The sequence below is a fragment of the Martes martes genome (genome assembly GCF_963455335.1).
Source record: "Martes martes genome assembly, chromosome: 4".
NCBI classification, from domain to species: Eukaryota; Metazoa; Chordata; class Mammalia; order Carnivora; family Mustelidae; genus Martes; species Martes martes.
Genome location: NC_137891.1, coordinates 149,942,479 through 149,967,134, shown reverse-complemented (window position 1 = coordinate 149,967,134; position 24,656 = coordinate 149,942,479). Strand labels below are relative to the sequence as shown.

The window sequence follows — 24,656 nt, the reverse complement described above, 5'->3', positions numbered from 1 at the left end:
TAAATCATAAGCATTTCTTCATGACCACTTGTTTTCAAAGGTAGAAGTTTTATTTTTAGTAAAATAAAAATTAAAAATACTACTTTAAAAAAATAAAAGTTTTAGGGGGCTGCTGGCTGAGGCTCAGAGACCATTTGGCGGTGAGTCCCAGGCCAGCCCGAGCTCAAAGTCCCAGACTCCGGGAGACGCCAGAAGAAACTGAAAGGCTTGGGGTTCCTGGGCAGATGCTGCTGCCTGCTGGCTGCTGGCTGCCTGGCACCACAGACTCCCCCGGCCCCCAGCGGCCAGGGACAAGGCCCTAACAGGCCTCTAGGTCCCGCCACAGCCCCAGCGAGCCCGAGAGAGCCCGACTTGTTGCTGCCCGCGCTGCTGTGAGCTATAGGTGCGCCCTTTCCACCGTGGTTTACCAATAAAAATGGAGGAAATCTCTTTGGCTAACATGGATACTAACCAGCTAGAGGCCAATTGCTCCTATACCTAACACAGGATTCTTGTTTGGGCTTCTGCGCTGAGGTGCATGGGTCAGTCGAGTGTGGCTACTTCTACCTGCAGTTCACAGAAACTGGTAGTGTGAAGGATTTTGGCATTCAGCCAGTGAAAGATAAAGGGCCTGGTGCCTCCTACTTTGCTCCCTTCCTGGAGCATCTGGGAATGGGCCTGATGAGCAGCTACAATGCTCACTTCCAGAATTCCAGCAGCTGCAACATAAGAGTGTCAGAAGGTGACCAGGACAATAATATACACTGACCTTGTGGTTTGGAGAAGTTAGATATCTAGGTAGAAGAAAAAAAATCAGACAGAAGTGCCAATTCCTGGGGCACCTGGGTGGCTCAGTGGGTTAAGTCTTTGCCTTCGGCTCAGGTCATGATCTCAGGGTCCTGGGATGGAGCCCCACATTGGGCTCTCTGCTCAGCAGGGAGCCTGCTTCCCCCTCTCTCTCTGCCTGCTGCTCTGCCTAATTGTGATCTCTCTCTGTCAAATAAATAAATAAAATCTTTTTTAAAAAGTCCCAATTCCCACTGAAGATCCTAGCCTTTTTTTTTTTTAAGATTTTATTTATTTATTTATTTGAGAGAGAGAGAGAGAGAGTGCAAGAGAGCATGAACATGGGGAAAAGCACAGAGAGAGAAGGAGAAGCAGACTCCCCGCTGAACAGGGGGCCTAATGCTGGGCTCCATCCTCCTGGACTCCAGGATCATGACCTGAGCTGAAGGTACTTAACCAACTGAGCCACCCAGATGCCCATATCCTAGCCTTTAAAAACCTAAAGTGGGTAATTTAGGAATTAGGATCCTTTTATGTTACCTGAAATCAGCTTTGAAAGCTTGGGCAGGAGGAGCCATGCATCCTGTGTACTGTACCATGCAGGTTGATCTCTACACCAGGAAGGACTCAAGGTCCTACCCCACAACCCTCCCACCCTCATCACTGTCCCCAGTGCACAGGCAAGCAGCTGTGTGTTCTTCAGCCTTTCTGGCTGCCTGATATCAAGGGCTTTCTGGATAACTGACAGTTTGAACATAGCTAGCTGATGGTCAGGCCTTCATCACTGGTCCTCAGTGGGACTGCTCCTCTGATGTCTGAGCCTCTGAATGAGACTTCTCCAAGACAAATGAAAGTCAGGTATAAGATATGGATATTAATAGTCACAATTTGGGAAAACCAAGCAAAAGAATTACAAAAGAATTAGAAAAGAATTACAACTGAATCTGGTAAAGGAAGCTCTGTGATCTTGGCCCCAACAAGAAGAAAAGTTCAAAGCTACCAGTTTCCCAAAGGTCCAGCAGTTACAGCTCATGGACTTGGAGACAAGGCCTAACCTTTTGCTAAATAAAACCCTTTGTCTTGGGGCGCCTGGGTGGCTCAGTGGGTAAAAGCCTCTGCCTTCGGCTCAGGTCATGATCCCAGGGTCCTGGGATCAAGCCCCGCATCGGGCTCTCTGCTCAGCAGGGAGCTTGCTTCCCTTCCTCTCTCTCTGCCTGCCTCTCTGCCTGCTTGTGGTCTCTGTCAAATAAATAAAATCTTAAAACAAAACAAAACAAAAAAAAAAACAAAAACCCAACCCTTTGTCTTGCCCTCCACCCGGTGGCATAGGCTTCATAAATGGACAACTTGGTTATCCAGGCAGGCTGAGGATTTATTTATGATCCCTTGAGAGGAGACAGGGGCCTCTGCAACTATGCACAAATCTCTTAAACTTCAAGACTCACATCTGGATATATTATGCTGGAACAGCAGTTTGGTGAGGCAATCATTTTCCTACTCTGAGTTACTATTTACCTTGCCAGTCCACGTGTCTGACTTGGTCCTTACGCCAGGTCAGTACCTGCCTCCCGTGCCAGGGGTGGGCCTGAATTATAGAAGAGCAAGCATAATGGCTGTGCAGGAGACTGTGATTTGAAAGCTGAGCCCAGAGGGGACCTCTTTCAGCCGCTCTCAATGTTAATGGGTTAATACTAGGAGCCAAGGAGCAAGACTGGGCCATCTGTCATCTGACTACAGTATCCTATTGAATGCCACCATTCCTTGGGTTGGGCAGTCAAAGCTCTGTGATGGTGAACATCTAGAATGTCATGACCTCTGGCCCCTCATGAGGGGGCAACCCTTTCCAGTCAGTCCCTTTTGGATATTCTTAACAACAAGATCTGTCCATTTGGGTTTTTTTGTTTTTGAAAATTTTTATTTATTTACTTATTTATTTGCAAGAAAATGAGCACACACAAGCAGGGGGAGTGGCAGGAAGAGGGAAAGGGGGAAGCAGACTGCCCGCTGAGCAGGCAGCCTGATGCGGGACTCTATGCCAGGACCTTGGGATCATGACCTGAGCCGAAGGCAAATGCTTAATGGACTGAGCCACCCAAGCTCCCCAAGTTTTTCTTTTTTTTTCTTGTTTGTTTTTGTTTTTTTTTTCCCCCTTGTTCTTTTAGGAGATCCAGAGAAGAATCTTTCTGGTGGGTTCCTCTGTTGGGATTAAGATCAGGGAAAGAACATAATTTTTTGTGTATGAAAGACAATGTCATGCCTAAGCATTTTCCTATAGGACTGCCTTGCTAGATGCCTTCCTGCTGTGTCTTACTTCGTAGGGAGTTACCTCTTCTCACCTCCACCTGGATAATGCCTCTTAGGACCTAAGCAGACGACCAGTAAAGGCTAACTGACACATACCGGGATGGAGTGGGTCCTGATCTATTTTCTCTAACCCTTGCTGTTCATGTATCCTTCCTTATCCCAGAAGGAACTGTTTGGACTGTATGGACTGATTTGTTAAGGGAACCATAGGAATAGGGTCTTGAGACGGTTTTTGCATTCTCCCCCTAGGACTGTCTGATCAGCGTTGAGGTGTAGTTACAGGTTGGTATTCAATACAAGAATTATGATAACTTTTTAGAAAGCTAGACCTTGATAAGAGCTAAAATAATTTTGGGTTATCTGCCCTTGACTTTATAGACATCTCCTTCTAAAGGGATGCAGAGGTAAAGGAGGGTTTAAGAGAAACCCTGGCCTACTTACAAATAATGTCTAGGAAACAGGTTAAAGGTAAGGTCATGGTCCACTCTTGCTTCAGAGAGGGAGCTCTGATTGTGACATTGCTGTTTCCTTTCTGATCTTTCTCTTGGTGAGAGGTAGAAGAAGTGGAAAATAATTTTGGCTAATCGTAGGTTCATATTACCTCCCATTACACACACACCCAGGTGCCCCAGTACTAATACAAAAATTTTTTTTTTAAGATTTTATTTATTTATTGGTTAGAGAGAGAGAGAGAGCACAGGCAGACAGAGTGGCAGGCAGAGACAGAGGGAGAAGCAGGCTCCCCGCCGAGCAGAGAGCCGGATGTGGGACTCGATCCCAGGACGCTGTAATCATGACCTGAGCCGAAGGCAGTCGCTTAACCAACTGAGCCACCCAGGCGTCCCACTAATACAAATTTTTAAAATGACTTTGAAAATTAAATAAATAAAATAAAATAAAAATAAAAGTTTTATGTCATTCCCTTTAACAATTGTTTTTATAAAATTATTTTTGTAAAAATTACTTTCGACTAAATGATTTTTATGTTTGCAAACATTTAGTTCCCTGATTTCTTAAACTTCTAAAACTAAACTTTTATTTTCTTCCAATGATAATATTACATGCCCTTTGCAGACTCTGGAAAATGTAAGAAAACATAAGATGAAAATAACAGGAGACAGCTGGGTGGCTCAGTCACTTAAGCGTCTGCCTCCAGCTCAGGTCATGATCCCAGGGTCCTGGGATGGAGAGTCCCACGTTGGGCTCCCTGCTCAGCAGGAAGCCTTCTTCTCTCTCTCCCTCTGCCCCTGCTTGTGCATTCTCTCTCTCTCTCTCTGACAAATAAATAAATAAAATCTTAAAAAAAGAAAAAGAAGAAAATAATAATAATAGACCATCATCCCACTATCTTATAATCCCTAGTCTAAGCAACTTTTTGGCATATTTCCTTCCAGTCCTTTTTTAAATATGCATTTTAACATAGTTTAGCTCACACTTTGTATGTACTTTTTTACGTGATGTTTTATCTTTTTTTCCACATCACTAAGAATTTTGTAAATACAATTTCAGGAGCTCCAAAATGTTACATAAGAGAAGGTACCTGAGTTTTCTTAACCAGTACCTTATTATTAGGCATTTAAGTGACTTCTAATTTTTTACTATTATAAATGATAACTTTTACATAAATGTATAAAGCATTATGAAGTTATTTCCTAGGAGAAAATTCTCAAATGTGGGATGTCTATGTTGAGTAGTGTGAAAATTTTGAAGTTTTTAAATTAAAAAATTTTTAAATTAATATATGCTGCCAAACTGGTTTGTCCTAAATTCCACTTGCACTGTTATGTGGGAGAGAAAACAAACTAAACATTTCCAAGCTTTAAAAAGGGCAGGCTTCTCAGAATCTCTGAGCAAAGGCTGTAGTAACTACAAATGTAGTTTCAGTCAAAAACTAAACACTGTGGGGCGCCTGGGTGGCTCAGTTGTTAAGCGTATGCCTTTGGCTCAGGTCTTGATCCCAGGGTCCTGGGTTTGAGTGGGATCTCTCCCTGCGTTGGGCTCTTTGCTCAGCAGGAAGCCTGCTTCTCTCTCTCTCACTCCCCCTACTTGTGTTCCCTCTCTCTCTGTCTCTCTCTCTCTCTGTGTCAAATAAATACATAAATAAAATATTTTTTTTTTAAATTAAATACTGGCTGGTAGCATAGGAGTTCCAGATTTGGGGAGAACTGGGGACTTACACAAGTTACTCACTTTGATGTTTCCCAAGAACCTAAGAAACACACTTTTTAAACCACTAAGTACCCCCACCTTGCAGGTTGACAATGTTTTAGAGAGAGAGTTCCTTAAGATTAGACAACATCAACAAAACATCTGGCTGGGTCTCCAAAATTCCTGGGAGGATATGACCCAAGATCACTTACAACTTCGGGGAGGGTGAGACTCTCTAGGGGATCCCTGGAGGGATCACCAGTTCCAGCAGACAGTAAATGCAGCTCTGAGTTTTTCTTGTTTGGACAGCCCTTGGTCCAGTTCCACAATCCTTTCCGAGACTTAGATCTCTCCCAATTCTCCCCCAGACTTTCACAATCTTGAGAGAAACTCCAAGCTTCCCTTTTGTATCTCTCTCCCTTGCCTGCTTGCTTGCTCTAACTCAGCCCACCCCCACCCTATCCTCACTGGAATGCTCTGGTTCTACCCCCCCCCCCCCCCCCCCGCTAGTCTCTTACTTTCCTGTGTCTCTTTGAAGATTTTCTGTAAACTCTTTTAATGTTATTCTGTTTCTCTCTCTCTGTCCCTGTGAGCCTTTGTAAACTTTCTTTCACTCTCTCTATGTCTTTCTGGATTTCTCAAACTTCCAGCCCTTTCCTCTTAGATGGGGACACAACCGACATTCACTAGGAGCAGACTCTATTTTGTCCCCAAATTTCTCTCACTTAGACTTTTCTATTATTCCAGATGGCACATGTAACATCCTCAATTTTGCAGGAGTTTCTTCCAGCCTCTCTCAAATCCAAAACAGCTTTTTTACACCCTGTTACCAAGTATATACCAAGTATTCTTAGGAATACTCCTAGCACTGTTATCCCTCTAAACCCAAGCACAACGTCCTTCTGGTATTTATCCTTATCATTAAGTCCAAGAAAGTATCACTTATATCAGGCCCATATTTTCCTCTCTGTCCAAATTAGGATACATGAGAGCACAAGTTTATATGCATACTTACAGTTACAATAAGATAGGACACTTCAAATCTGGGCTGTCTTCAAAAATCTGGGACATGATGTTGCTATAAATTCACCTATCCAGAATCTTAGCTTTCAAGCAGTTTCACAAGCAAGAATTCTGAACATCCCGAGAGTGGTCAGGAAGTTTCTGTTCGTTATGTTACACTCAGACTAAAAAGAGATCTTGGCTTTTTGCCCACCCTGGGAACCAGAATTTTGAGTGTACCTCAGGTAGGGTCTAGCCATGCAGATTGCTATCTATAGGTCATACACAGAGGGATTTTTTTTTTTAAACTGGAGAATTTATGAAGGTCATTTAAGGGTTCACTGGGAAAGACTGAACCTATGCTCTGAATATACAGTGTATATTCAGTTATTCAGAGTATACAGAGTATACAGTTATTATAGTTATAGATTTATAATGTATATTATATGCTATATAATATACAGTTATTATATATATACATAATATATAGTGAATATATATTATATTCAGAGTATACAGTTCACCACCCATTGACTTACACATAAATCCGCAGGAAGATCTTCAAAAGTGGCTTAATAGGTTTTGGTTTAGACTTTCAGTTCCTCCTCCATAAAAAAACCAAACCAAAACAGAACAAAAAAACCTAGGGAAAGCTCTTAACTAATGTGAATTCTTCAGGTCTGATTTGGGCTTTCTTACACTGCCTCAGTTCTGCTCCTTCTCTTGTTTGCCACCATTAATCTAAATCTCCATGGTTGCATTTGCTAAGGGTTCACTTTAAGTACGGTCTTAATCATATTTCTGAGGAAGTTTGCTTCCTCCAGTAGGTCTGCAAAAGTCTCCCTTCTTATTCCTCATTGTCCTTGCAACTGGTGTATCTCTTTGTGAATTAACTTGGCTCTGCCTAGCTCTCGATAATCCTAACTCTTTTTGTCACATGTCTTGTCTGTGTTGCAATTTTCCACCCGTTTTTTTCTCCCCTACTGTAAAAGGAGTATTTTAAAACCTTTTTTGTTTGTTTGTTTCTAGAGAAGAGCAGCTTGCTGATTGGAGGATCCACATTTAAAATGGACCCCCAGAGACACATGTGTAGCCTGAGACATCCTGTGTAATTCAATAAACATCCACCTCTCCCCTACCCCCACCTTTGCTGGCTACAGCAAGCTGGAGAGTCAGAGAGGGGAAGGAGTTATTTGTCTTGTGCTTAAGCATTTGGGGCTCAGTCTTGGGCAGACTGCATATGCTGTAGAGCTTATGCATGCACTTCGCTCCCAAATGTGACTTTCAACTCTTACTTTTCATGCAGTCCCAACAACTTTGGATGTCTAGTTTCTACAGCCATAGCAGATCAAAAACAACAACTAATGGATGGGAGAGGGGAGGGGACAGACTAAGAATAGTGGTTAAGAGCACAAATTCTGGGGGCGCCTGGGTGGCTCAGTGGTTTAAAGCCTCTGCCTTCGGCTCGGGTCATGATCTCAGGGTCCTGGGATCGAGCCCTGCATCGGGCTCCCTGCTTGGCGGGGAGCCTGCTTCCTCCTCTCTCCCTCTCTGCCTGCCTCTCTGCCTACTTGTGATCTCTGTCAAATAAATAAATAAAATCTTTTAAAAAAAAAAAAGAGCACAAATTCTGGAGTCAGCCTGTGAGTTTGCATTTTGGCACAGCTGTTTCAATGCTATATGACGTTGAATGACGAACTTGACTTTTGGCCTCAATTTCCTTATCTATAAAATGCGAATAATAATGGTACCTATTTCACACAGTGGTCATAAGTATCTATAGTTAATATACATAAAGTCACTGCAACAGTAAGGACTATATGAGTATTACGTGGAGTAGGCACGCAATGAACAGTTTTTATGAAAAGTAAAGGAAATAACTTACAAAAAGTGCCTAGTGCAGACCAAAATAGATGCTCAAGTGCTCCTTACCATTTGCTAAACATGCTTTAGGCTTGCATCCTATTAAACATTTGCAACATGGTGCTTCCTTGGCCTGATAAATCCTATTGCCTTTCTTTGCTGGCAATGTGTTCATTTTGTGTCACCCAACTTAAATGCATTCTGCCCTCCGAAGCCTCCCTTGGCTCTTTGGAGAGAATGAGTCACCCCCTCTTCTTCAATTCTGCAGCACTTACCCTATCACCTCACTTGATGGTATTGTGTTGTAATTACTTATTTATGAATTTTCTTCCTCACCAGATTTTATGGTCCTCCTCCATGGCTGGAGCCACATCTTATTTTCACAGCATCTCCCACAGTACTTGGCCCGCAATAAATGTTTTGATGAATGGATGAATAATAGCTAACACTTACACAGTGCTTAGTTCTAGGCTCTGTTCCAATGCTTTACAAGTATTAACTCGTTTAATCTTGACAACAATCCTAAGAAGTATTATTATCTTCTCTAACTTAACAGATAAGGTAAATGACACAAAGGAGGTTATGTAATTTGTCTAGAGTGACCTCAGCTATTAATTGTGAACGCCAGAATTCAAATCTAAGCAGCTGGTGCCAGAGACCAGGCTTTTAACCAACACACTACAATGCCTCACAGAGAACAAGGGAACAAAATTACACACAAACTTGGCTTTCCCAAAGGAAAAGTTTCCCAAACTTTCTTAGGTTTTGGAATGGCTCATTCATTCATCCAATAAATATTTACATATTGTTTTCTATGTGTACACCATCATGTTAAACACCTATCTCTAATTGTTCCCTTCTCTTCCTCTCTACCTGACCCCTGCCCCCCCACCCATGTCTACTAGCTTTACTGTTCTGTAAAGTTCTTTAATTTTCTCTCTCTGTGTTTTTTTTGAATGTTGATTTCTTTCTGTTTCTTTTTTTTTTAAACTTATTTATTTTAATAAACATATAATGTATTTTTATCCCCAGGGGTACAGGTCTGTGTGAATCGCCAGGTTTACACCTTTCACAGCACTCATCATAGCCCATACCCTCCCCAATGTCCATATCCCCACCACCCTCTCCCATCCCCCCTCCCCCCAGCAACCCTCAGTCTGTTTTTTGAGATTGAGTCTTTTATGGTTTGTCTCCCTCCCGATCCCATCTTCTTTCACTTTTTCTTTTCCTACCTCCCCTCAACCCCCCACATTGCATCTCCACTTCCTCATATCAAAGAGATCATATGATAGTTGTCTTTCTCCGATTGACTTATTTCGCTAAGCATAATACCCTCTAGTTCCATCCATGTCGTCGCAAATGGCATGATTTCATTTCTTTTGATGGCTGCATAGTATTCCATTGTGTATATATACCACATCTTCTTTATCCATTCATCTGTTGATGGACATCTAGGTTCTTTCCATAGTTTGGCTATTGTGGACATTGCTGCTATAAACATTCGGGTGCACGTGCCCCTTCGGAGCACCACGTTTGTATCTTTAGGATATATACCCAGTAGTGCAATCGCTGGATCAAAGGGTAGCTCTGATTTCTTTCTGTTTCTTAAATGTGCTATGTTCTCTCTCAGTTCTGTTCCATGATGCCACTCTGACTGGTTAATTCATGCTTATCCTTCAGTTCTTAGCTTGAATTACTTCCTTCTAAAAGCCTTCTATGATACCACTAGATAAATGATACATTACTCCTGGGGCACCTGGGGTGGCTCAGTCAGCTAAGCATCTGCCTTCGGCTCAGGTCATGATCCCAGGGTCCTGGGATGGAGCCCTGTGTTGGGCTCTGCTCAGCAGGGAGTCTGCTTCTCGCTCTCCCTCTGCCTTCTGCTCCCCCTACTTGTGTTCTCTGTCTGTCTGTCTCTCTCTGTCAAATTAATAAATAAATAAAATCTTTAAAATTGTTTTCTAGGGGCACCTGGGTGGCTCAGTGGGTTAAGCCTCTGATTTCGGCTCAGGTCATGATCTCAGGGTCCTGGGATCGAGTCCTGCGTTGGGCTCTCTGCTCGGCAGGGAGCCTGCTTCCTCCTCTCTCTCTCTGCCTGCCTCTCTGCCTACTTGTGATCTCTGTTTGTCAAATAAATAAATAAAGTCTTTTAAAAAAATTGCTTTCTAGATTCTTTTTACTCCTTAAGATCCTTTCCTGTGAATTCCCATGAAAATCTCTTCTTATCTCTATCATCATATTTATTATGCTGCATTGCCATTGTCAAAGTGTCTCTAAGCCACCCAATGACCTATTATTTAAGGCCTGGGATTAAGGTACTTTATTTTTTTAAAAGATTTTATTTATTTATTTGAGAGAGAGAGAGAATGAGCAGTGGGAGGGACAGAGGAGAGAGAGAGAGAGAGAGAGAGAAGCAGACTTCCCACTAAGCAAGAAGCCGGATTAGGTGGGGGCTCCATCCCAGGTCCCCCGGATCATGACCGAATGGAAGGCAGATGTTTAATCAACTGAGCCACCCAGGCGCCCCAGGATTAAGGAACTTTAAAGTCTGATTCAATTCTGTATATGTCTAGTACCCAGAACAAAGCCAGTCCCAGGGAGAGGAACTGTGAATACTCTAGCATGACCATCAAGTCTTAAATGAACTGACCCCCAGCAGTCTTTCAGCTTTGTCTCATGTCCCATACTCAGTGCTCCAGTTTTTAGGAACTGACCCCTTCAGTTCCCTAAACAAAATTGGGTTTGGGTTAGGGTTAGGGTTAGGGTTAGGCCTCTGGGCCTTCCCACATGCCAATGCCACTCCCAGTCTCTTCCCACTCATTTCCCCAACTCCTCATCCACCTAGCTCCTGCTCATCCTTCAGATTTTAACTTAAACATTACTTTTAATGGAAGCCTTCCCCTACCCAAAGACAAGTTTAGACATTCCTATTATATGGACTTATAATACTCAATATTCCTTGCTTGTATCATTTATCATACTTGTAAATACTTGATCATCATATCTCTGATAAATCATAAGTTTCATAATTCAGCACTTGGAATAAAGTGTGTAAGATAACAAGTGCTCAACAAAAATAATTTTGAATAAGTTACTGAATAAATGAATAAAATGCTATTGTTTATAGTATGATTTTAGTGGCTTGGCTTTTAGGAAGCTCTGTATGGTGTTACAATAGATCGGAATCAACTAAATCAAACCAATGGGTCACCATTTAGAATTCACCTTCACCATTCACCACTAAGAATCAGGATTATTGGGTGCCTGGGTGACTCAGTTGGTTAAGCATCTGCCTTCTGCTCAGGTCATGATCCCAGGGTCCTGGGATGAAGTCCCACATTGGGGTCCCCCTGCTTAACAGGGAGCCTGCTTCTCCCTCTTTCTCTGTCTGCCACTCCCCTGCTTGTGCTTTCTCACTGTCTCTGTCAAATGAATAAATAAAATCTTATTTAAGAAAAAAGAATCAGGATTGTTGAGGTTCGTGGTTGGCTCAGTCCATAGAACATGAGGTTCTTGATATACGAGTCGTGAGTTCGAGCCCCACATTCACGTAAAGCTTACTTTAAAAAAAAAAAAAAGGCAAGAAAATACTTGTATTCTCTTTTTTTTAAGATTTTACTTATTTGACAGACAGAGATCACAAGTAGGCAGAGAGGCAGGCAGAGAGAGGGGAGGGAAGCAGTCTCCCTGCTGAGCAGAGAGCCTGATGCAGGGCTCGATCCCAGGACCCTGAGATCGTGACCTGAGCCAAAGGCAGAGACTTAACCCACTGAGCCACGCAGGCACCTGGAAAATACTTGTTTTCTGAGCTTACTTTTCCTGCACTAGCTTTCAACTCATCTCTCACTTCAGGTCCTTCTTCCTGGTTCTTCACGGCCTTGCCCTAGCCAGCCTGCCCCAGGATTCACCTTTCCTCAGCAGCCTTTCCTAGAGCATCAGAATATGATTGCTCCTAGCTCCAGACCATTTTACTCAACACCTCTCCAGCTCCTACCAATTTCTGGTAAGCTATGGCACAAGGCATGGGACTGGGTGGTGTGGAGGAACCAAAGAAAAGACAGTTTTTGTCCTCAATGAGCTCCCAGTCTACTGAGGAACCAAAGGATAAATACAAAAAGCAAAATAACATAGCATACTGTATATACTTAAATGCCAAATACTTTATTTTTAAAAATTTTTTAAAAGATTATAGTTTTATTTATTTGAGAGAGAGAGAAAGACAAAGAGAGCACGAGGAAGATGAATGAGCATGAGCGGGGAGGAGAGGGAGAAGCAGGCCTCCCGCTGAGCAGGGAGCCTGAGGTGGGGTTCAGGGCTTCATCCCCAGGACCCCAGGATCATGACCGAGCCTAAAGCAGACACTTAACCGACTGAGCCACCATGGTGGCTTTGCCAAATACTCTAAATGCCCAGAGCATTTATGAGAAAGCTCGGGGGAGCCATTATCCCTGAGTCTTCCTTATTGCCGCACATGCAATCACTCTCCAAGTCTTGTTGCTGCTATTTCCTTCTTACCTTGTCTATATTTCCCTTTCCTACCGTTCCCACTACTACTGCCTTGGTGTAGACTCCATTCACTTTTCTCTACACTACTGCCAGTCTCCTGGTTTACATTCTTGCTTCCATTCTCAATTCCCATTCAATTGTTATCTCTTGTAGCCAGAGTCAGCCTAGTAAAACATGAATCTAACCACACCCCTCACCTGCTGAAACCTTCTAACAGCTTCTCCTTGCTTTCAGGATAAAGTGCAAGCATTCAGGGTCCTTTACAATCTGCTCTCAACTCACATTTTTTACCTTAAGGCAAAGGCAGGAGCAAGAGGAGGGTAGTTCAAATTTTGGCTATTGTTCAGTGGTAAATCTGTATAAGGGAATAAGGTAAGGCTTTATCATAAATGTTCATTTTGGCACTGAACTATATATTTCTTTTTTTATATATAAGATTTTATTTTTGGAGCACATGGCTGGCTCAGTCAGTGGAGCATGCAGCTCTTGATCTCAGGGTTGTGATTTCGAGCCCCACACTGAGTATAGAGATAACTTAAATAAGTCTTGATCTTGGGGTTGTGAGTTTGAGTCCCCCATGGGCTCACAACCTCAAGATCAAGAGCCAGGTGGGTGCCCTAATATTTCTTTCTTTCTTTTTTTTTTTTTAGGATATATTTATTCATTTGAGAGAGAGGTCATGCACGCACGGTGGAGGGACAGAGAGAGAGGGAGAGTCCTAAGCAGACTCCGTACTGAGCACAGAGTCAGACACGGGGCTTGATCTCAGGACCCTGAGATCATGACCTGAGCCAAAACCAAGAGTCAGATGCTTAACCAACTTCCCCACCCAGGCACCCCATATTTCATTTTTACTGAAATAAATCAGATATACCAAAAAATTATAGAAAATATAATGAATACTGTAGTCCCACAACCCACTGAAGAAATGAAACTACCAATAAAATTAAAGCCCTATATACTTGTCCACAGTTGCCTAATCCTTTCTTCCTCTCCTCTAGCATCCATAAGTATTCACTATCATGAATTCAGTGTTTTTCTTTCCTACGTATGCTGCTTTTTTTTTTTTTTTACTTAAATTCCGGTTAGTTAACATACAATGTAATATTAGTTTCAGGTGTACAAGTTGGTGATTTAACACTTCCATACATGACCCAGTGCTCATCATAATAAGTGTACTCTTTAATCCCCGTCACCTGTTTCACCCATCCATCTACCTACCTCCTCTCTGGTAACTATGAGTTCTCTATAGTTAAGAGTCTGTTTTTTTATTTGCATCTCTTTCTCTCTTTATCCCCTATGCTCATTTGTTTTGTTTCTTAAATTCCACATATGAGTCTTTCTTTGACTATTTCTCTTACCATATTACTCTCTAGCTGTATCCATGTCATTGCAAATGGCATGATGTCATTCCTTTTGATGGCTGCATAATATTCCATTGTGTGTGTATACCACGTTTTCTTTATCCATTCATTAGTGACATTTGCGCTCTTTCCATAATTGGCTATTGTAGATAATGCAGCTATAAACATTGGGATGCATGTATCCCTTTGAATTAGTATTTTGTATTCTTTGAATAAATACCTAGTAGTGCCATTGCTGGATCACAGGGTAGTTCTAGTTTTAACTTTCTGAGGAAACTCCATACTGTTTTCCAAAATGGCTGCACCAGTTTTCATTCCCACTAACAGTGTAAGAGGGTTCCCCTTTCTTCACATCCTTGCCAACACCTGTTGTTTCATGTGTTGTTGATTTTAACCATTCTGACAAGTATGAGGTAATACCTCATTGTAGTTTTGATTTGTATTACTCTGATGATGAGTGATGTTGAGAATCTTTGTATGGATCTGCTGGCCATCTGTATGTCCTCTTTGGGAAAATGTCTATTCATGTCTTCTGTCCATTTTTTAATTGGATTATTTGTCTTCTGGGGTGTTGGGTTGTATAGGTTCTTTTTATAGTTTGGGGTACTAACCCTTTACCAGATATGTCATTTGCAAATACCTTCTCCTATTCCATAGGTTGCCCTATGTATGCTTCTAGATTTTTTTTTTTTGAGGAATCTTATTTATTTATAAAGAAAGCTTTATGCCCAATGTGGGGCATGAACTCATAGCCTCAAGGTCAAGAGTTGCAGGCTTTCCCAACTGAGCCATCCAGGAACACTTGCTCCTAGACTTTTAATGCATATTTGTATCCCTGAACAACATATTGTATTATTTTGCATCTTAACTCTTTATTTTTTTAAAGATTTTATTTTTAAGTAATCTCTACACCCAATGTGGGGCTTGAACTCACAATGCCAAGGTTAAGAGTCACACACTCCACTGACTGAGCCAGCCAGGAGCCCCATTTTTTAACTCTTTAATTCAAAATAACTTTAAATTTTAAATTTATAGAAGAGTTACAAAAATAGCAAGCAGTTTTTCTGACTATCTTACTCAGCTATGTTGTCATTTTCAATAAAAAGGTAACAGGCAGACATTGTTAAAACTGGAAGAATTCAAGGTATCCAGCATCCTTCTTAAAAAAAAAACAAACAAACAAAAAAAAAAACACTTCTTAATGCTGAAATCCAGCTAATCAAGACATGAATCTATATAAAGAAAAGAAAGTATCATAAAGGAGTGATGGTGAAAATGGAATCCATTTAAATCTAGAACTAAGCCTAAACAGCTAGAGGAATTATAATTACAAAAGAAAATGTAAACATTATGGATCTTGGCAAATTAAAAATAATGAGCAACAAAAATTAGGCAGTACTGGAGAGGAGACAGGGGGAAGTATAATAGTATTAGTCACTCAACCATGACAGACAATAATCAGTCAATATTGTCTAACACTAAAATGCATACTTTCAAGACACTTGGGTAGCTTAGTTGGTTAAGTGTCTGACTTTATTTCAGCTCAAGTTGGGATCTCAGGGTCTTGAGATCGAATTCCATGTCAGGCTCTGTGGTCAGTGTGGAGTCTGCTTGAGATTCTCTCTGCCTCTGCCTCTGTCCTCCCCATGCTCATGTTCTCTCAAAAATAAATAATAAATAAATAAATAAATAAAATCTTTTTAAAAATGCATAGTTTAAAAAAATAACAACTCCAGGGGAGCCTGGGTGGCTCAGTCTGTCAAGCATCTGCCTTCAGCTCAGATCATGATCTCAGGGTCCTGGAATTGAGCTCAGCAGGGAGTCTGTCCCTCCCGCCCTCCAACTCGTGTTCTCTCTCGCTCATAAATAAATAAAGAGAGGGAGCAAGAGAGAGACAGAGAGAGCATGAGCAGAGGGAGAGGGAGAAGCAGGCTCCCGCTGAGCTGGGAGCCAGACATTTGACTCAGTCCTGTGACCTGGAGATCATGAGCTGAGCCAAAGGCAGATGCTTAACCACCTGAGCCACCCAGATGCCCCAATAAATAAAATCTTTTTTAAAAACCCGACAACTCCAATTATTTTCATAATCTTTTTTTTTTTACTTTTTTTTTTTTAAGATCTTATTTATTTATTTGACAGACAGAGATCACAAGTAGGCAGAGAGGCAGGCAGAGAGAGAGGAGGAAACAGGCTCCCTGCTGAGCAGAGAGCCCGATGCGGGGCTCGATCCCAGAACCCTGACACCATGACCTGAGCCGAAGGCAGTGGCTTTAACCCACTGAGCCACCCAGGCGCCCCTATTTTCATAATCTTCTTATAACTATCATTTATCAACTTCTTTTGTTTTTTTAAATTTCCTAAGCTAATTTCAATAAGAACTTTTTATTAAATCTTTTATTTGAAATATTTTCCCCAGTACGAGCCCTTTGGATTTATTTCATATGTTAATTATGTTTTGTAAATACATATAGAGATGTCCAGAATGATTTTCATTCATATTAAAGATGTTATTTTGAGTGTCAGAATTAAGAGTGATCTGTCATTTTTTTCCTTATGTTTCTTCTGTACTACTTGAATTTTTTACGAGCATGTATTGTTATTTTTTATATCATTATTTTTAAATCATGATAAATTTCTACTCTAAAAAAGTAGAGAGAGGGACTTTGGTTCTGAGGAAATAATCCCTTGCTTTTGAGAAGCAGATTCTCTCACAAATACCAAAGTAATGGTTATATTATTGAGTGCCTATGCTATGCCGAAGAGTTTTCATACAGTATCTTTATTACTCATCACTATGATAAAAGCTAGGCATGATAATCCCTAATTTACAGATGAAGCTCAGGGTGATAAAGCCTTTTGCCCAAAGTCACATAGCCTCAAGAGGTCAAAATCAAGATGCGTACTCGGACCTCTTGGACTCTTTCCATTGAACCACTGGTGTGTCCATATAGTTAGAGTGAACTCATTATAATTAAACTTTCTCTTTGAATTTCCACAACCTTGCATTTTTCTCTGGATGCTTGATGATCAACAGTAGGACACCTTCAAAAAGTCTGGAAATAAGATTGCCCCTGAAATAAAATCCACTCTCCACAAAGGAAATTAGCCATTTTAAGAACCCATGTGTAAAACTGAAAAGTTTGGGGGGCACCTGGGTGGCTCAGTGGGTTAAGCCTCTGCCTTCAGCTCAGGTCATGATCTCAGGGTCCTGGGATCAAGCCCCGCATCGGGCTCTCTGTTCAGCAGGGAGCCTGCTTCCTCCCCCCTCTCTCTCTGTGCCTGCCTCTCTGTCTACTTGTGACCTCTGTCTGTCAAGCGAATGAATAAAATCTTTAAAAAATAAATAAATAAATAAATAAATAAAAACTGAAAAGTTTGGGAACACTCAGAACTTCAATCAAGATGACCTGGGAAGTATTCTCAAAACTGCAGGCCTAGAAACTGCAGTGTAATAACTGGAAATCACATCAATTATAATATATCCTGTTTGGAGAACATCTGTGTGCATAGAAAGGGAGGATGGTCAACCATGGAACCTAAAAAAAGGGAAGTCATAGAAGTGTCTCTCCAGGCACTGTAATGTGGTGAGAAGTCTTAGCTAAGCAACATAAACATCATGATTTCCCTGGCAAGACCTAGAAAGCAGCCCTTTACCTCATGTTAGACTTGTCTTAGCAGCTTTTAGTTTAGTTTTAAAGATTTTATTTATTTATTTATCAGAGAGAGAAAGGGAGAGAGAGAGAGAGAGAGAGCACGAGCACAAGCAGGGAAAGCAGCAGGCAGAGGGAGAAGCAGGCTCCCCACTGAGCAAGAAGCCTGATGTGGGACTCGATCCCAGGACCCTAGGATCAGGACCTGAACCAAAAGCAGACGCTTAACCAACTGAGCCACCCAGGAGTCCTGACCTTAGCGGCTTTTTAAAATAGCAGCTTTTTAAAATAAGATTCCAAACCAAAAATAAGTTAATTGATTAATTAAGGTTCCTATTTGGGCTTTACCATGGACCAACTGAATCAGAATCTCAGTGGGTCCCAGGCATGAGTGCTTAAAAAACCTCTCCAGATGATTCTAATGTGCAATCAGTGTTGAGAAACATCTGAAGTGAGCAGAGGGGTCTCTTTTGAGATTGACTCACACCCCTTTGCTCTAATTCCAGGCCTATTGGGCTACTGGGCTGTGATACTCGGCTCCCCTTATAACAGGTTTGGAGGGAGAGAGAAAGTGCGCAGATCTTTTGATGTGAGTGTTCTGGTCTGCTTTGCAAATTAAATTGTCTTTGCAAATAGTTTCTTTTCGTAGATTAATAAATGGACTTCTGGTTTATGCATGTTACACTGAGCTTTGTTAATGTGAGTTTGAGGATCTGTCTCTAATCTAGGAGACATATCCATTCTTCATGTGCCACAAAACCAGGGTAGACCATGGTAATGCCAGCCTACGAGAATGAATCTGAGTGGCCAGCCGACCTTCTCCAGGAACACATCATTAGCCCTACTGCAGGCCTGTTTCTCTCTACAGCCAGATTATAAACACTTAAAAGCACAGATCATGGCTTCCGTTTTTTTATCTCCTACTTTGCCTAGCACAGGGCTGGGGAGTTTTAGAAGCTTCCAAAAGAGATTAAGAATATTAATGAAGGAGAGAATATATTTGGTACATTTGGGGATAAGTCTCTTAATTGAGGAAACTCATGTTCAGTCTCTGTTCTCAGACCAGAAGACTGAGGTACCTGGGCGAAGGTACAATTAGGATTGGATGCCAGGTGCCAAGAAGGCATCTCAAATCTAAGGCTTGGAAAACAGGTGCCTGGGACAGTAAGGGGGAAGGTGTGATTCTTAGCTAGCTAAAACACCTTTGTCCTTCATTCCTCAGACATCATCTTTCCCAGAATATTTCTCTTTTTTCTTCTGATTCCTTTATGCTAGCCAGTTCCTCTTCTGTGTAATCCCACAGCCCCTTCTGGTATCCTCTATCATGGCCATAATTACAGTGAATTCAAACTGATCCTTTACTCATCTGTTTACCACTATACCAGGCTTGGAACTCTTTTTTTTTTTTAATTTTATATATTTATTTGTCAGAGAGAGAGCGAGCACAAGCAGGGGGAACAGCAGGCAGAGAAAGAAGCAGACTCCCTGTTAAGCAGGGAGACCAATGTGGGGCTCAACCCTAAGATCATGACCTGAGCCATAGGTAGACACTTAACTGACTGAGCCACCCACGTGCCCCAATAGAGCTGCAACTCTTGATCTTGGGGTCATTAGTTCAAGCCCCACCCTGGGCTTGGAGCCTATTTAAAATAAAGTTTTTTTGTTTTTTTTTAAATTGAAAGTTCAATAAATACTTGCTGAGTGCAGGGGACACTTATAATTCTGAGTGCCCCAGGTCTGAACTTCTTCCTTATGTTTGGAAACTCCTTGTGAGTCTTGGGTGAAGACAGGGTCTAACATAGAAGCAGAAAACATAAGATGCTTGTTTTCGTAGCCTCTCTTGCTCGTGGGCAAGGGCATGTGTTGTCCAATCAGATACACTTGCCCAAAATTTTGAATCAGGAGCTGGTAACCCAGAAGATCAGGGGCCATAGAGTGTTCATTCTAGTACCAAAGTGGGAGCAGCAGCAGGCATGCCATGTTTCCGGGGGGCAGTGACGGCATCCAGAGAGGGCAGTGTCACTGGTCAGGGCCAGTGACAGGTCATCACCAGACGGGGTTTGTAGTATGATTTGTGTTGCGGGCTGGTTACTCACCTCTCTCGTTCCTGCCTGATTTCCAAGGCTTCCCTAAGATTCTGTGAAATCCTCAGTGCCTTTTTAATAAATTTTTTTTCCTGAAATCTATGAGTCCATTTTTCTTCTTCTTCTTCTTCTTTTTTTAGAGATTTACTTATTTGAGGGACACCTGCGTGGCTCAGTTGGTTAAGCGTTTGACTTTGGCTCAGGTCACGATCCCAAGGTCTTGGGATCCAGCCCTGGATCAGGCTCCCTGCTAGGCAGGAAGCCTGCTTCTCCCTCTCCTACTCCCCCTGCAGGTGTTCCCTCTCTCGCTGTGTCTCTGTCAAATAAATAAATAAAATCTTTTTTAAAATAATGATAAAATAAATAAACAAAATCTTTAAAAAAAGAAAAAAGATTTACTTGTTTGAGAGAGAGAGCACATGAGGGAGAGAGAGAATCTCAGGCAGACTCCCTGCTTAAGCCCAGAGCCCAACACAGGGCTCAATCCCGCAACCCTGAGATCACCACCTGTGCTGAAACCAAGAGTCACACCCTCAACCGACTGAGCCACCCAAGCACCCTTCAGTGAGCCGTTTCTGTCTCTTAGTACTTAAAACCCTATGATGGACTTAACTGTGTTCCTCCTCTCCCATCAAACTTCAGATGTTGAAACCTAGAACCTCAGAATGTGACTGTATCTGGAAACAGGGACTTTAAAGAGGTGATTAAGTTCAAATGAGGCCATTCGGGTAGGCTTAAACCAATCTGACGGGTGTCCTCATGAGAAGAGGAAATGTGGACACACAGAGACACTAGAGGCACACGTGCACAGACAAACGACTGTGTGAAGAGACTGTGAGAAGGCGGCCACCTGGAGCCAAAGGGGGAGGTGTCAGGAGTTAACCAAACCTGCACGTGCCTTGATCTTAGACTTCTCACTTCCAGAACTGTGAGAAAATAAATGCCTGTTGTTTAAGACACCCAGTCTGTGGTATTTTGTTATGACAGCCCTAGAAAACTAATAGAAACCCTGGCTGAATTTAGTGACTGATCAAAGGGCAATATTGGAAGATGGAAAGATTACCATACAAATGGAACAAGACAAGAAGGCAGAGTCAAGATGTGAACCCAAGCAGGACCCTAAGAAAGAATGGACTAGAGGAACTCCCCAACTCCAATGGAAGCTTTTCTATGGGCCTCGAGCCGAGGGATTTCAGAATGAACACCCAGTCTCTAATGAAAAGAACCTAGACTTCAGCAGCAAAGACCAAGGTCCAAAATCTCACCCCACCTCTTGATTTATATGTGATTCTGAGAAAATTACTTCACCTTTCTGAGCCTTGGTTTTCTCATCATTAGAAGAAAATTAGAAGGAAAATGAAAAATAAGACCTATCTCATATAGTTGTTAGGATTAAACTAAGCGAGAATGCATTTATAAAGCTGCCTAGTATCCAATAAATGTTAACCTATTTTTCCCTTTTCTCTTGGGCTCGAGGAAGGGAGAAGTAGACACCTAGTCAGGAGAAGGCTGAGTATCTTCTCAGACCAATGCATGATGTTCAGAGTGTGATGAGCTCAGACGTGGTCTGGATAGGTGGTATGTGTGGCAAGAAACTCCAATTCAGCAGATGAAAATGGCAGCCAATCTAGGCAGCAAATGACATTGAGGAGTCTCATGAGAGGAACACTGTGGTTCTGGGTTATCATTCTATTTGCAGCTCAATGCCAGCTTGTGGCTAAAATAAGGAGCAGGATCCATTCCCACTGCCTAGCCAGGTTAAGATTAGTAGGAATCACGCAGGCTGACAACCAGGCAGCAGGTGTATTAAGTGGGAGGACTGCAGCTGGAGACCAGTCACACACACCGAATCAGTCTGGCCTATCCAAAACCAGGTCTCTCGGTCCCACCTGCTCCTAGAGTTATGGCAGTCTACCCCTACGTTGGTCAGGCAGGATTGGCTCAAAAACTGGGCAGAATGGACCCTTTGGTTCCAGGGTATGACACTGATAATAGTTATAATTTATTAGTGATTATGCTTGCCAAGATTGTCACTTATCTTTTCTCTCTACCTCATAACAACCCATGCAGGCGAGAATTGTTATTTCAAAAAAAAAAAATTTTTTTTTTTTTTTTCAGAAAAAGAAATTGAGTTTCAGAGACAGCAGGCAACCTGTCCAAAACTATGCAGTTAAGAAATGGTAGGGCCAGAAATTTACAAATTTCAAAGTTTGCCTGCTGAAGAAAAGAAGAGGTTTTAGGAGTCCTGAGTAGCTCAGTCAGTTAAGTGTCTGTCTGCCTTCTGCTCATGACATGATCTTGGGGTCCTGGGATTGAGCCCTTTGTTGGGCTCCATGCTCAGCAGGGAGTCTGCTTCTCTCTCTCCCTCTGCCCCTCTCCCCACTCATGCTCTCTCTCTCTCTCAAATAAACAAATAAAATCAGAAAGAAAGAAAGAAGGAAAAAAAGAAAAGAAGGAAGGAAGGAAAGAAGAAGATGAGGTTTTAATTGTTGACAATGCAAAGGAATTTCTAGGGAATTTTCTAATATTATAACAGATCCCTTAAAAGCACAATGTACCTAATATCTCAATATGGGGCCCAGCTTTGAACCTTTGATACTTCTACCAGAAACCCATATAACAGAGGGTAGCCCTGTGAAATATTTTCCACAGGAAGCATCTGCCCAAATATTTCCAAGGCTACAAAATGTCCCAAGAGGAAGGGGGGAAAGCTGAGGCCAATCACAAGCATGGTGGTAAGTCCAGGTACCAGGTGGACTGAAGCAGAGAGAAAATGCAGGCTTCCTGCTTTCCGCTCCCTCTGGAAGCATGCTCTAGTAAAATAAACTCTTTCCAAGACTCAGGTTCTCAGGTTGGTGATCTGGTTTTCTTCTAATAGGAAGTGAGCTGTCTCTCAATCAGGGTGTGGGGGAGGGGGAAATTATTGCCAATTACACTAAATATGTTAGGAGGGAAGATTCAGACATTTTATGTCTTTACAATTAAAAGACCTTTTTTTCCCCCTTCACCCAGCCCCCTCCCCAGACCTCCACTTTATTCTTAGAGTCAATTACCCCAGCCACAGGACAGACATTCTTTCTTTGAGTGTTTACAAGAGAATCAATTTTAAAAGATTTTTTATAATCCTTTTTTGTTTAAAGAAATGGACATAATAGAAAGGATTGAGTCGCTGCCAAGAAAAGGCTTTCTGAACCTCCCTTGGCTCAGATCGACAACACTTTAAGGTCTTTCAATAAAGCAAGTCACTGGCCTCAAATAGAAAATTGCTACCAGGGAAGAAATTTTTTTTAACAAGATGTCTTTGAGTTTAATTAGAGTCATAATCACCCTGAATGTATTATTCAGACTCCTTCTTTAAAAAAAAAAATCTGCTCCTCTTATTTTTTTAAGTTGAAGTATATTTGACACACAAGGTTACATTAGTTTCAGGTGTATAACATAATGATTTGACAACTCTCTATGTTATGCTATGCTACAATTTGTCACCATACAAAACTATGGCAATCCCATTGGCTATATTCCCTGTGCTGGATCTTTCACCTTTGTGACTTACTCATTCCATAACTGGAAGCCTGTTCCTCCCAGTCATCTTTACTCACTTTGCTCATCTTTTACTCCCCTCCCTCTGGCAGCCACCAGTTTGTCTCTGTGTTTAGCAGTCTGTTTCTGCTTTTCTATTTGTTTGTTCATTTGTTTTGTTTTGTAGATTCTACATGTAAGTAAAACCACATGGTATTTGTCTTTGACTTATTTCAGTTAGCATAATACTTTTTAGATGCATCCATGTTGTCACAAATGGGAAGATCTCATTCTTCTTTATTTTTATTTTAAAGATTTTATTTATTTGAGAGAAAGAGTGAGTGTGAAAGAGAAAGAGCAGGGAGAGGATTAGAGGGAGAGGGAGAAGCAGATTCCCCTACTGAGCAGGGAACCTGATACGGGACTCAATCCCAGAACCCCCAGATCGTGACCTGAGCCGAAGGCGGATGCTTAACTGACTGAGCCGCCCAGGTGCCCCTCATTCTTTTTTTAATGGCTGAATAATATTCCATATATACCACATCTTTATCCATTCATCTATTGATGGACACTAGGTTTCTTCTGTATCCTGGCTATTGTAAGTAATGCTACAGTAAACACAGGGGTGCATTTATCTTTTCAAATTAATGTTTTCATTTTCTTTGGGTAAATACCCAGTAGTGGAATTACTGGATCATATGGTATTTCTATTTCTAATTTTTTGAGGAAACTCCATACTGTTTTCCACAGTGGTTGGACCAATTTACATTTGGTCCACAAGGATTCCTTTTTCTCCACATCCTTGCCAACACATGTTATTTCTTGTCTTTTTGATACTAACCATTCTGACAGATGTAAGGTGATATTTCATTATGGTTTTGATTTCTATTTCCCTGACGATTAGTGATGTTGAAAGTGTTTTCATATGTTTGTTTGCCATCTGTATATCTTCTTTGGGAAAACGTCCATTTTTAATCAGATTATTTAGTTGTTTTTGGTGTTGAGTTGTGTAAGTTCTTTATATATTTTGACTATTAACCCCTCATCAGATATATAATTTGCAAACATCTTCTCCCACTCAGTAGGTTGTCTGTGTTGTTGTTGTTTTTTTTAAGATATATTTATTTGAGAGAGAGAGAGCGAGCAGGGGGAGGGGAAATGGGAGGGGGAGCAGACGCCCCACTAAGCACAGAGTCTGACTAAGGTCTAGATCTCCAAACCCTGAGATCATGACCTGAATTGAAATCAAGAACCAGTCACTTAACTGACTGAGCCACCTAGGCGCCCCAGTAGGTGGCCTTTTCATCAGACTTACTGTCCTTTATATTTCTACTTCACATGTGATTAATGAGAACCATTCCCCATATGTCAGGCATTAATCCACTCTGCTCCTTGTTATCCAAGGACTTCCATGTGGGAAGATGAACTGCACAGATAATATGAACCCACAG

At 41.7% G+C, this 24,656-nt stretch overlaps 1 protein-coding gene and 1 pseudogene across 2 annotated transcripts in view; one reads left to right on the top strand and one right to left on the bottom strand.

Moving 5' to 3' along the window:
• TUT4 (terminal uridylyl transferase 4) overlaps positions 1 to 24,656 on the bottom strand; it is a 197,963-nt gene that overhangs the window by 135,469 nt on the left and 37,838 nt on the right. The gene's annotated exons all lie outside the window — the stretch shown is intronic.
• Positions 416 to 725, top strand: LOC308341703 (ataxin-7-like protein 3B; annotated as a pseudogene). Its single transcript has one exon. The product of its transcript is annotated as an ataxin-7-like protein 3B (transcript).